Raw genomic sequence first — 14888 nt, 5'->3', positions numbered from 1 at the left:
GGAGTCCAATCCAGTGTCCATTCCTAGAACTTGCTGGGCCTCCAGAAGCCCACCCCATGATTGAATGAGCACTATGGTTCTAGATAATCTACACATCCTTCAGTGAATTCCACCACCAGTTAAAATCTAATGTTACCCCAGCCCATAGGATTTCGCATGCCTCTCAACCACCCTCCCTGCCACTCCCTCTAAGTGCCTGACATGCTGGTTTCTTTTATTTACTTATTTTTCTTTTCACAGAATTTACCAGGGTGACACTGGTTAACAAAATTATACAGGTTTCAGGTGCACAGTTCTACAAGATATAATCTGTATACTATTGTGTTTTCAGCATCCCAAGTCAAGTCTCCGTCCATCACCATTTATCCCCCCATACCCTTCTCCACCTCCCTCCCCTCACCTCCCCCTGTTGGTAAATAGCTCCCTCAATGCCCAGACCCCCACTGCCAAGCTCTTGCCTGACTCAGTTTCATGCGAGTTGTTTTCTCTACCTGAACTTTTTTTCCCCCTGACTTTGGACACTTCTTTCAGACTTCAGCTGACACCCACCTAAAGAGAAGTTTCCTGAATATCCACTACCAAACTCCTTATTTTCTAGTATAGAAATTTATTTCATCCACAGATCTGAGTGCTTTCAAATTATTGAAATGGAATATTTGCCTTTCAAAATCCTCTTGATTTATTTTATGTAAAAATGCTTATGTTAACTTTTGGCTTTGTGTTAAATTGGAATAATATTGACTGACCATAGATGTTTTCTCATTTTCTTTTTTTCCAAATGTGATACCACCTCAGTTTATCCAGGAAACTTTATTTTGTCATGAACTTTTGTTATTTGTGGCTTTTGTACAGCACAGAAAGTGATAGCATACTTCAACTCTCAGAACTTCTTTTAGCTCTATTTCTAGAATACATAAAACCTTTACAAAAAGGTTCTTTTCAGAGATTTTTCAGGAAGAAAGGGAGAGGGGAGAAAATAGCCAAATTACTTAGCAACCAACCCCTGTCTAGTCTTCTACAGAATGTTTCTCATACTTATCACTTTGAAGCTACCTGCCTGGTGGCCTGTCACTATTATCTTGCATATGCATTTTTGGAATCCTAGGTCAACATCCCTCAGCTTTCCTTTTGCTGCTGTCTTGATCTCTTATTCCTATTTTAGTGGATTAGGAGTGCTTTATGACTCTTAATGTCCACAACCTTCACTGCCCTTGGTAAGGGAAAGCTGACCACCAATCATCAAATAATTCAATACAATGCAATCACAGAGACCAGAGCTGGCTGGGCCAGCAACAGCATCTGACCTAAGGGTAGCCAGGTTATTGGCTTATTCATAGCTCATTAAGTGAATTTATGAGACACCGCTGCCAAATTACTGTAATACTAACTGTGCCGATTAGAGCCTTTCTTGGGAAGTTTGAATATGAGGCATTCCAAAGGAGCTAAGGATCAGAAATGGGGGACAGAAGCTAGAGGACACATTGACAGAAAGCAGTAAGCAGAAACCAGGAGTACTCAACATAAGGAATGAGAGTATATAGTGGTGATTTCAGTAATAACAAGAGGAGAAGAAAAGGGTGGCCAAATCCCTCTGGTCAGTGATAACCATTTTTGAGACAGCAACTATTAGAGTAATTACTGGGTGCCTATATTGCCATCAGAGTAGTACAACTATGGCTTTAAAATCTTTTCCTCCCTAAGTATCCTTGAAAGTATCTAAGTATTTTGTATTTAATATTTGGTATTTAAACGAGACTTTGGAGACCCCCATTGCCAGAGGTTACCAAGTATGCCTTCTTCCTTGCAATGTGTGAGAACAAAGTTGACAATTCTAATACTGCCTATTACTGTGATCACACTCACATCTTATACACTCGCTTCAGTAAATGACTCCCTACCTTGGTGCTTCACCTGGTAATAGAGTCAGTCATAGAGTACTAGACCCCTATTGTGTTCTTTAGTAATTTCATGGACTGGATTCTATCTCCTAAATCTTGGTATTTTGGTTGGATTTTTATTATTTCTGCCAGATTTTTCTGCTGCCAGCTGGCTTGCTGGACTCTACCTATTACCTGCTGCCAAGTTCTCTGAGTCTTTTTTCCACCTACCCCAAAGCAGACCTCCCAGATGGTGAAGTGTAGGATAACCTATAGGCAGCTCACCAGGAGAAGATGCAGACTTCCTGCCACCTACACTGTCTGTCTATAATACTGCCTATTACACTGCTCATTAGAAGTGACTTCCCTTATACCTTAAGCCAGATAATTGCAATAACTCTTAACTGGTGTGATATCTCAAGTTGCTCATCCTTTCAATACATCCTATAAATCACTTTTATTAGTATTTAAATGAGACTTTGGAGATTCGCCCATATTGAAAAACCATTATGTGAAATACTTAAGTGGAACTTCTTATCCAGGAATTCAAGGTCTTCTCCCAGCTCTCTCTCCGCCTGCCTATATGAACTCTCTGGCCCAGCTTAAAAAGTCTTGTTCACTACTTTCTAAAATTACTTTAGCTATTTCTTTTTTTCTCCTTGTGTATTATGTTCTGCTATATTGCAATATCTATCCTCGATTGGAATGATATAACATCTAGCAATTTGAATCCTACTCAAGTCTTATGTAGTTTATTAATTTAACCAAAAGACAGTTCTGAGTCACCATCACTTCTCAGACACAATATCGGTTGGTAGTTATTCAAAGAGATACATGACTACTTGCCCTCAAAGAATTTACATTCTGAGTGGGAGAGTAACCATGTAGCAAAGAAATGACTGAAGGATATACAGTGGTAAGTCTGCTGATAGAAAGAGGCTTTAAATTTTACCTAGCACCATAAACAGAATAAATGGAAGTTTCAAGAAGGGTGGTCTTTCATCTAAATCTTTATTTAATGATATATAAATGTTAGTGTGTTCATAAGGATGAAGACTTTGTAGATGAAATAAGTTATAGGGGCAAAAGTATAGATATTAAGATGCTATGTTTTGCATATACAAAACAGTAAATGTCAGAAAGGGAGTCATGCTATAAGATGGAGGTGGAAAGAAGAAAGACAAAAATCAGATTATTGGGTCTGCAAATAGAAAGTTACATGATCAGTTTTGAGTATTAGAAGTGTTAGCTGCATCTCCCCTGTCTTCCCCTTATCATTACAAGTCTTGCTTCTTTCTGTACAGTCAATTATATAGATATCGTAAAATCCAGACTCTTCCTCTGTATCACACTGTATAGCTGCTTCCTTATCCCCATCCTTACTTCCCAACCACATTTTCTTAGTCCTTAATAATTTCTATATCTCCTCACGTTGGAAGTACCTCTTTAAAAAATGTAACAGTAATTCATTCAACAAATGTTTATTTGCAGTGGATAATGTAGAGTGCCACCAGATCTCACTTTAGGACCCAGACACTCATTCTCCAGCTTCCAAAAATGTTGGGAACTGATGACTCACATCTGTGACCTGTCCAGTAATCTAATTATGTAAAAGGCAGGCATCAGCCTTTTCGAACACGTGCTGTTTTGGGGAGTAGTTACCTTTCAATAACTGGTCATGTGTGAGTACAAAGGCTGATCCCTCTTGTCTGCACTCAGGACAATGCTGAAGGTCCATACCGGCTCCAGAAAAGCCTGTAGACTCGGTTAAGATGCAGTCTGCAGCTGCATCTCAGTTCCCCTCTGTCCACCCAGTTATGCTACCCTAATCTCCCTCAGGTACTAATCTGATAAATGAACTCCCAAATAAACTTCCTAAATGCAAATCTCAGAGTCCACTTCTCAGAGAATACAAGCTACAACATTGTACAGTGCCAATCAGGGTGTCAAGAAGGAAAGCTCTGAAGAATTTCATTTATTATTAAGATTATTATTATTATTTATTATTATCAATAGCGCATCTAGTATGCTACAAGCAGTATCATGTCTGGACATGTTGCAAAAAGCAAGACATGACCTGGGTAATGTCATTTCAGCCTCCTCAGTCTGGAGGAGTCTGAATGTCATTTCAGGCCTCCTCAGCCTGCCAAGGCGGAGGCCTTCAAGTTCTCCATCTTGCCAAATGCTCCAGGATTAAGTGTCAATCGGAGCAATCTTGTTTTACCCAGTCTGGCAATTTATAGGCCCAGAAGGTTGTAAAACCACTTTTTCTCAGATGCTTAAAAAGCAAAATTAATTCCTGGTATCAAAGTGGCGATTATGATCCTTTTTAGAAGAATAGCAGGCCAGATGATGTCTTAAAAGTTCTCCTCAGAAAAAAAATGAATGTCAGTATTAAAATTGATGCACAGTTGGAGGTAGAACCTATTTCAGTCTTGATCAAGAATGCATTAGAGTCCCCAGTAAATTCGCTTTGGGTATTTCCCAGAATCCGGGCTTTATTGTGGTCAGGCATCACATCCCATATATTAAGCCTACATCTTGGTACTATTTTTAATACAGTTTTCTGACTAATAAGACTGTGTAGTGATGATAATCAATTATAGTCCTGCATTGAAACCACAGATCTGTTATTTAAGAAGAAGGGTTACTGAACAAATGGCCACCAGCGCTTTTACCAAAAGAGACGATAATGATTTTTCCCCTGACGAACAACAAACCTGCTGTATCACCCTGAACTACTTTTGAAGTGATGTGGGCTTGCAGTTCCAAAGGATAAAATTAAAACACGCACATTCTCTCACACTGGCATTATTTATCAAAATGACAATGTGGCCATTTTTCTTACAGCTTAAAATGGCACACTGATGATAATTACTTTAATCTATTTTTTAGTGCACCATAAGATGCTTGAATTGCTGATGTAATTTTGAAGTCAATCTTTATTTATAGTCAGAAGTCTCCCATGGTGTAAGGATTGGTCATTCATAAAAGGCTAAGTAGAATATCTATTCATAGGCTGTGCCAATGAGGAGTAGATACTCAATTTAGAGAGTAGAAGTGAAATAAAAAATAGAACTTATTCATTTCTTCTCAAACTTTTCATGTTATCTCTTATATTAACCTTCCTGTAAATAAAGTCATTTTTCTTTTATTAGCCTAAGAGATAAATTCTCCAAACCTACTAATTCTATCTGGGTATTTTAAAAAGATTATTCATTTACCATTCATTCTGCAAACATTCATCTTGTATGTTTTGTGAGCCAACATTGCTGAGAAGAGACATAATTATGAAGAACCTTATATTATAGATTCCATTTGTGCAGTGTGTGACCTTGGATAGTTTCTTCATTTTCTGCCAGTGACAAAAAAGTAGGCATTTCCATAATTACTTGTTGAGTAAATAAGTAAGATATGGTCTCTGACTTCAACAAATTTATGACCTGATAGGAAAATTACCACTTAGTGAATTTTTAATGTGTGAAAAGGCCTGCTTTTCCAAGTTGTCACTCAGAATATGACTCAACTTCTGCCTGATCTTAGGATAATAAACTTATCTTTGAATTCTCTCAACCTTTCCAACTCCACCCAAAGTGGGTAAGAGCCAGATCCTCTTCTCTGGGACACTGACCAGTGTACCACCTAAATGCGTACCCCTCTTATTTGCCTGTGCTTTTCCCAAGTGAGGAGATGTGCAACTGTCCTGGAACAAGAGTAAAGAACATTGGCTCAGAAAATTTTCCTTCAAATCTATTGTAAATTCAAGGATCACAGACTGAATTGACTGTTTCCTCTTGTTCTTTGCATTTTTACAATTACAACTCTATTTGGAGACGCTCATAATATCTAAAAGGAACTATAATGGGCTTAAAAATGTATTTGCATTTGCACAGGGAAAAATGTTATTATTAATTTAGTAATCCAGACATTGTATTATTTCCATTTTAAAGATGAGAACATTGAGTTTTATGGAGGCTAGGAACTTGTTAATGTTTACAGTATTAGTACCAGATTCAGTACTCAAATCTGTTTAACTTCCTCCCAATTCTTTTTTTAAAATAGTATTTTATTTTTATTTATCTTTAGAGGGGAAGGGAAGGAGAGAGGGAGAGAAATATCAATGTATGGTTGCCTCTCGAGCATCCCCTACCAGGAACTGGCCTGCAACCCAGGCATGTGCCCTGACTGGGAATCCAACCGAGATCCTGTGGTTCACAGGACCGCACTCAATCCACTGAGCTACACCAGCCAGGGCCTTCCTCCCAGTTCTTACTCTCACAGCATTACTGGTATTATCCCCATTTTTAGAGATTAAAAACCTAAAATTAGAGAGATTAACTGATGTTTACATCATTAACATACCACAAAGCAAGGATAGAACCTAGATCACCAACACTACTGTGTGTTTTCTACTATCATGGTACTTTTACACTGCCTATCCCTTTTCTCATGCCTTGGATTTCCCACTCACCAAATGAAAATGGTAGTCTTGGAATTGTTTCATGGAATCAATGGAGTTAATATTTCCAATTACAGAAAATATTTCATTATTTAACATTACCACAAAATAGAATTTGTATTTCTAAAGAAAGCATCCACATTTTTCTTCTAATTTTCTTTGGTTTCAAATTGATTTCAGGGCTATAAATTAATAGTACAATAACAATGGTGATTGTATAATGTATCTTAAACCATGCCACATGTAAATTTAAAGGTTAGTGAATATTTCTATGATATCACAATAGAAAAACAATGTCTTCAGAGTAGAAAATGCCCTAACTAGCTGTCTGGTATTATGGAGAAGTTAGCATACCTCCCAAAGTGCCTACCAGTTTTCTGGGAATGTTTTTCTCCACAGCTGGGTCTGTCCCTCAAAGCTGCCAGAGAAGATCTATTGTAGATTCTCTGTATGAAAATAATTAACCTAAGGAGAATAAACAATGATAAGAGAGATTTCCCTTGGTAGACACAAACATTCACATTCAACTCATGATAGCAAGGCAGAACAGACAGTCTAACTGTACTGACAGAAAATCTTTTATATTTGCAGTGTATAATCACCTGCTGCTTATTATTTTTTGTACCACATTCAAAATTCACTGCTTTGTGGGTTTTTATAAGCAACCCAGATATCTCCACAGCAACAACCACAATATCAAAACTAGATAAAAGCTTTGAGTTTGGAAATTTTCAGAGTAAAATCTCAGGTTATCTTCGGCCAGAGTATCATGTGAAAATATTGTTCACGGACTTAGTGTGGTCAATATTGTATAAGCATAGTTAGAGCTGATAACTACATGTTAAATCTTTTTTGATGAAACATAAATATGTAATCAAAAATATTTTAACCCAAAGAATTTCTCACATTAAGAAGAAAACCTAAGAGCAGCAAAGTATGCAGTTCCAGAAACTAGACTAGAAAGTTGTATGAGACTATGATCTCATTTTTAATGTTTGCATCTCTAGCAATCTTATAATAATGTCCTCCTTGAGGGCATTTTTACTCCAATTAAATAAAATGTATAACACTACTGAACTGATTTTCAAGAATATCAGCTAATATGTTAGTGTTTTGTCTTCACCCTCTAATGGCACATTAAGGTGGTACCTAAGGCACTCGGTCACAGAATCGTTCTCCTAGAGACTTCAGAAAAGGAATATCAATTCTAGTGACAGTTTATATAATTTGAAAGAAATAACTTAAAATAATTCATAATGTGTTGAAAACATATTTCAAAATTATTTCTTCAGACAGCAAGAAAGCAAAGAATGTTCATAATCTGAAAACAGAAAAAGAAGATACCGAGGGAAAAAATTTTTAAAGCTTAAAGCCAACTTTTCCGGGGAAGCAAAATCAGCCTGTGTTTTGACAGCATTGCAGACATGGGAACTGAATAATGAAAGCAAGCACTACTCCCAGGGCAGGGTCTAACAGAATGTCTCCACACAGAATTGAGATTTTGGGGAATGAACAAGAATTAAATCTACCATTCTGAAGGGTCAACAAGTTGCTTTTCTATAAAGCTCCCTGGTAATTTGTGAACACAATTTTGCTCTCAAAATCTGAGTTTTTTAGCCTAGATTCACACTATTTGCATGGCCAACAAAGATTTTCAGGTGGTCCCACACTGGATATCAGGTAACTAGTGCGAGCAAACAAAAATGCTCTCAAAGGAATGCAATCATATCCAGGCTTCAAAGAATTATCACAACAGAAGTTTTAAAGAATTTGAGCTCATAATGAAAAAATCATGAAATGTGTGAACAAATAAGGCAAAATCAGTGAGAGCCAGAAAAATACAAGATACTAGCAAATATTTCAGACATTAAAATTTATCAGAAAGAGAATATAAAGTGAGTACTTTTCATGTTTCAATGAGGTATTTATTAAAATTATGAGCACCCTTGCAAAACATTGTATAAATTAATCAGTAAAGTTTGAATTAAATAAAATATAATTTTAAATAAAAAATAAAATAAAATGTGAAACAATTGACAAATTAAAGATTAGATCCAGCCAATCAGATCCAGACAATTTAGTAAACCAAGAAATAATTTCAAAGGAGTTAGTCTGAAAACTGCATAAAGTTAGAAAAATACAGAAAATATGAATCTAGATAGGATAGAGTGAGAAGATACTGTATTGTAAGAAAAGATCAGACTAAGGCAATAATAAAATGAATAAAAAACAAATAATTTTTCTAAATTATGGAAAGACACAAAACCTAAGATCCCAGAAATCCATTAATTGCCTTAATAAAAATACATATATAATCTATATTTATATTGTTAGTCATCAGGCATTTTTGAAGGAAGTATAGGGTGCTAAACACAACTGTAATATCTAAATAAGCTTGAGATAAAAGAATGATTTTAAAATGAGAGCTACAGTAGAAAACAAAAGCAGTGAAAGATTCCTTAAAGTGCATAGAAAAAATAAATATCAATCTAGAATTCTATACAAGCAAAGCAAAATAATAATGAAATTTTGTTTTTAACCAAACAAAAACTAAAAGATACCACAAACTGTCATTAAATAAAACTCTAAAATTATTATAGAGTTCTGAGATGGAAATATAATACGATGGGCAATGATTTGGATAAATCTATAAAACATTGTTTTTAAAATAATAATAATATCTAATATATGGCATTAAAATACAGATTAATAAAAATACTAGACACAAATACAATATAATTTGGGGGGGAGTTGTGATCACAGTTAAAACATTTTAAGGTGCCAGTATATTTCAAGTGCTGGATAAGGATATTCATCACTGGGTACATTGTTTAGCTAAATATGCATATAAAACTATCTAGGATAATCATTAAAAATAAATGTAGAGAGTGTAATTTGTAAAACAGTAAAGTGTAATAATGGAGATCCAATGAAAAAAGTAAACAAACAGAATAAAACAAACAAACAAAAAAAAGAAACTCAAACCATCCAAAGGAAGGCAAGAAAAGAAGTAAAACCTGAGGAAAAAAGTCAAAAAATATGAAGTAAAAATAAAGATCTAGAAATAAATTCAACGGTCAGTAATTATAAGAGAGATAAACTAATTTGTTTAAAAATACTTTTCCATGTTTTTAAAACATCCAGCTATTTATAAGTTATTTATAAGAGACCCTATTAAACACATATCGACACAGGAAGGATAGAAAAAAATAATATGTGCCAGGAAAATGCAAACCACAGAAAACTTGTGTTGTAATATAAATGTTTTATAAAATACATTTTGAGACAAAGTATTACTAAATCTAAGAAAAGTAACTGCTTAAAATAAAATCCATTAGAAAGATAAAACAATTTGAAACCTTTATGCATGACAAAACCTCAAATGATATCATCTAAAATTGACAACTCTGCAAGGGAGAGACAAATTCTAATTCCAGTGTCATAATGGAAAATGGTTAGACATATCTCCAGAAGTAACAGCTTAAGCTGACAAAAAAAATCAGTAAAACTCATAATACTTGAACACTATAATTAACAAATTATTGCAAAGAACACAGAACCTTAGATCTGACAGTGAGAGACTACAATTCTTTTTCTAAAGATACAACAAATACTTATTAAAATTTATCAAATGCCAGGTAAGAAAGCAATCCTCAACAAGTTCATGATAGGCATCCTCACAATGTAATTAAATTAAAAATCAGTGAAAAAAGCAACTAAAGTATTTCTTAAATATGAATTGTAACAATATATTTTTATATATTTATGGAAAAAATATCTACCAGCAAACTGTATCTAGTATTGTATTAAAAATATCAAGTAAAGCATAAAAAACAAGTTGAACTACAAATGCAAAATTGGTTTGACATAAGAAAATCCATTAATGAATATCACCATAATAATCAATTATGAAGTAAAAATTCAATTATAATATTAACAGATATAAGAAATGCATCCCATAAATTTCAATATCAATTCATGATATTAAAAAAACCTTAATAAATTAAGAAGAGAAATTTACTTAGCACAAAAAAACCCCAAGAAACATCTTAAACCTATGACATTGAAAATATTCCCTTTAAAATCCAGAACCAGTTAAGGATGCATACCATCACCATTTATGTTCAGTAGTGAACTGGAGATTTTTTACTGTGTAGGAGAACAGGAGACAGAATGAAAAGTGTAAAGATAAAAAAGGAAGAAACCAGGCTATGATTGGAGGAGAAAATAGGAGTATCTACTCTCCAATAGACTATCCAATAGAATCTACTGATTATCATTACAATCCTTATTCACACATTTTCATATTCACAACATATTTGAAATTATAAAAAGTACTAAACAATGCAAAAACACCTGGTCATTTCATCAAATCATGAAAGCAAAAACTGCTTGAACTAATAAATGAATTTGGCAAAACAGCAGGATACAAAGTCAATATCCAGAAATCAAAGGCATTTTTGTATACTAACAATGAAACAGAAGAAGCAGAAATCAAGAAAAAAATCCCATTCGATATAGCAAAATAAAAATAAAATATCTGGGAATAAACCTAACCAAGGAGGTTAAAGACCTGTATGCAGAAAACTACACAACACTGAAGAAAGAAATCAAGGAAGACACAAACGAATGGAAACATATACCATGTTCATGGATTGGAAGAATTAACATCATCAAAACGTCCATACTACCCAAAGCAATTTACAGATTCAATGCAATACCCATTAAAGTACAAATGGTATATTTCACAGACATAGAACAAACACTTCAAAAATTTATATGGAACCAGAAAGACCCTGAATAGCAACCTCAATTTTGAGAAAGAACAAAGTAGGAGGGATCACAATACCTGATATCAAACTGTATTACAAGGCCACTGTAATCAAAACAGCCTGGTACTGGCATAAAAAACAGGTACATAGACCAATGGAATAGAACAGAGAGCCCAGAAATAAACCCAACTCTCTACAGTCAATTAATATTTGACAAAGGGGGCAATAACATAAAATGAAGCAAAGATAACCTCTTCAACAAATGGTGTTGGGAGAACACCATTTTGACAGCTACATGCAAAAAAATGAAACTCGAGCACCAACTTACACCATACACCAAAATAAATTCAAGGTGGATAAAAGACTTAAATATAAGCCGTGAAACCATTAAAGCCCTAGAGGAGAACACTGGCATGAAAATCTCAGATATTCCACGCAGCAATATTTTTACTGATATGTCCCCTAGAGCAAGGGACATAAAGGAAAGAATAAACAAATGGGATCTCATCAAAATTAAAAGCTTCTGCATGGCTAAGGAAAACAGTATCAAGATACAAAGAGAAGCAACCGCTTGGGAAAACATATTTGCCAATGATAACTCAGACAAAGGTTTAATCTCCAAAATATACAAAGAACTCACAACAACTCCACTCTAAGAAGACAAGCAACTCAATTTTAAAAAATGGGCAAAAGACTTGAACAGACATTTCTCCAAGGAGGACATACAGAGGATCCAGAGACACATGAAAAGATGCTCAATATTGCTAGCTATCAGAGAGATGCACATTAAAACCACAATGAGATACCACTTAACACCAATCAGAATGGCTATCATAAACAAAGAAACAAACAAGTGCTGGAGAGGTTGTGGGGAAAAGGGGACCATAGTTCACTGTTGGTGGGATNAACCTATGCATCCCGATGTTCATAGCAGCACAATTCATGATAGCCAAGAGTTGGAAGCAACCTAGATGCCCATCAGTAAATGACTGGATCAAAAAGCTATAGTACATTTACACAATGGAATTCTATGCTGCAGAAAGGAAGAAGGAACTCCTACCCTTTGCAACATCATGGATGGAACTGGAAAGCATTATGCTGAGCAAAATAAGCCAGGCGGTGAAAGACAAATACCATATGATCTCACCTTTAACAGGAATCTAAACAACAAAACAAACAAGCAAGCAAAATATGACCAATGACACTCAAATACGGAACAGGCTGACAGGGTCCAGAGGGGAGAGGGGAGAGAATCATAGGGGAAAAGGGGATGGACTCACAGGAATAAGTATAAAGGACACATGGACAATAATTAAGGTGGGGGGTGGAAATGGGAGGGAGGTGGGGAGTACTGGGGTTGGGGGCAGGGCTGGGAATATAAAACAGAAAACTGTACTTGAATAAGAACTAAATTAAAAAAATTAAAAATTAAAAAAAAGAAAGCAGAGGAAACACTGGGGGGATAATTTCACCTCTTTAGTGTAAATGTATTCTTCCAAAAACACTCCAAATAACAATTTCCATAGAATACTGCCTTTTGTTATTATGGTTTTAAGATCTCCTCTCTGAAAATCTCTATAAAAACCAGAAATATTGGTGATAGTCTGCTCAGTCCTCTCTTTTCAATCATTCACTTATGACAAACTATGGGCCTGGCCCTAGGAAAGCATTAATGAGTAAGACAAAGACTGCTCTCATAAATAACATAAATGAAGCAGTAAGATTATAAAGATGTTCCTACCCATCCAATGTTATTGGTCTAGATATTTAATAATAAGAAATTATAAGAGAAATATGCTTCTCTTACATATAAATGTTCTATGAATACATGCATATAGAAAGCAATTCTCAATATCTCCAGAATTTCAGTCACTTAATAAAACTAAATTTTTCATGAAACTGTTGCCTAACATACCTTATCCTAAATTCTACATTATGATTAAATATGGAACTTTAAATTTCTACTAGAATCACTTTAATTTAACATTTTTGAAAAGCTGATTATTTCCAAGAAATAATAGACAGGCTGTACATCTTCTAACATCATTCCATTAACCCAGCCTGTGGGCTCAGAGAACTGTACCATGACTTTTCTTTCACTGGGATGAGAAGAGGTGGATGATATCTGACCAGAACAAGGCATGTGAAATTGCAGATTAACTCTCCACTCTCGGGAGGCTGGTAGTTGTGAATTCTGTGACAACTTCCTAGAAACTTCCCCCGAAGTGGACAGGGTGTCATGATACAGAACTATAGTTCTGTGCTTTCCTGTCCTATGAACATTGGATACTACAAATGGTCAAGGTTGTCTCAGCTGAGTGATTACACCTGTGGTTCCTGAAACTGTCACACCCACTATCTCTGAATAGCAGCTCAGCTAGATTCAACTCAAGGACGCATAGCACCATTCCTACCTGGCAGCACTATAGACAGTAAAGCCCCAAGGACATTCTAATGAGCATGTTGGCATTCCAGATAGCCACCAGCGACAAACGAATTGTAAAATACAAAAATAAGAGAAGGTAGGCCTGGCTTGTGCAGCTCAATTTGTTGGAGCCTTGTCCTACAAGCCAAAAGGTCACTGGTTTGATTCCCAGTCACAGCACATGCCTAGGTTGTGGGTTCAGACCCAGCTGAAGTACCTACAAGAGGTAAATGATTAATATTTCTTTCTCACATACATGTTTCTCTCCCTCTCACCCCTTCTCTTCCCCTCTCTCTAAAAATTAATAGCTATGTCCTTAGGTGAGGATAAAAAACAAGAGAAGGTGGGAAGGGGCTTCCTCAAGGTCATCTACCCAGGGAATAGTCACTGTGGGAACTAGAATAATTAGTAATATTGCCATCATTCTCTGCCTGAAGCACTCAAGGATGGGGGAAGTGGTAGAAGCAGAAGATAGAAGAAAATAGTCACAGTGAAATGAAAAGCATTATATGCAAATGGTTGAAAGCTTGGCCACTGCCCGAGTTCAGAATCCTGGTTTTGCCACTTAATAACCACATGACTTTTGATAAGTTATTTACTCTTTCTAGCTTTGGCATCCTCATTTATAAATGCAGAGGATTTAGCCCCATAAGGTTGTGAAAACCATAGTGCCCAAGAAAATGGTAAAAGTTTAATAAATGTAAGCTATTTTCTAGATTTTATCAATATCTAATATTTTCAAGAATACAACTATACCTCCTCCTGAAATAAATTATGATATTAAAAACTTGTCACTTCCACGTAACACAGGCAGTTGAAATATGAAAAGTTCTGTCAATCAATGACTTTAACTCCATTTTTTTTCTCCCAGAGAACAGATGGGCTTTTTAAGACCAACTTGAAGGTAAATAGATAGACTCACTCTTTTGGCATAAGGCAATTAAGTCTTGGACACAGAAGGGTTTTATGTTCCTTTTCGTTTGTTTTAAGCATTGTTACTTATATTATTCATGGAGTAATCTCTGCAATAAAATAATTAATTGTCTCAACATGAAGCCAAAGCATAGTTCAGAACTAGATCGAGGATACATATCTTTCAGGGTTTATTGTACAATAGCCAGTATGCTATTCAAATGTAGCCATTTAAACCTAAATTAAATAAAATTTTATATTCAGTTCCTCATCATGCCAACCCTATATCAAGAGCTCAATAGCCACATGTGACAAGAGGAAATAGAATATTTACCTCCTCCCAGAACTTTCCGTTAAATAGCATTGTACAAGATAGACTGAGTATCTATCTGCTGCCACTGGCAGGTAATCTTATCCGATTAGTAAAGACCATTATAAGTAAC

The sequence above is a fragment of the Sturnira hondurensis genome, unplaced genomic scaffold, assembly GCF_014824575.4.
Source record: "Sturnira hondurensis isolate 20B ecotype Veracruz unplaced genomic scaffold, ASM1482457v3 Scaffold0012467, whole genome shotgun sequence".
NCBI classification, from domain to species: domain Eukaryota; kingdom Metazoa; phylum Chordata; class Mammalia; order Chiroptera; family Phyllostomidae; genus Sturnira; species Sturnira hondurensis.
The sequence above is the reverse complement of the archived record's forward strand: the minus strand, read 5'-3'. Positions refer to the sequence as shown.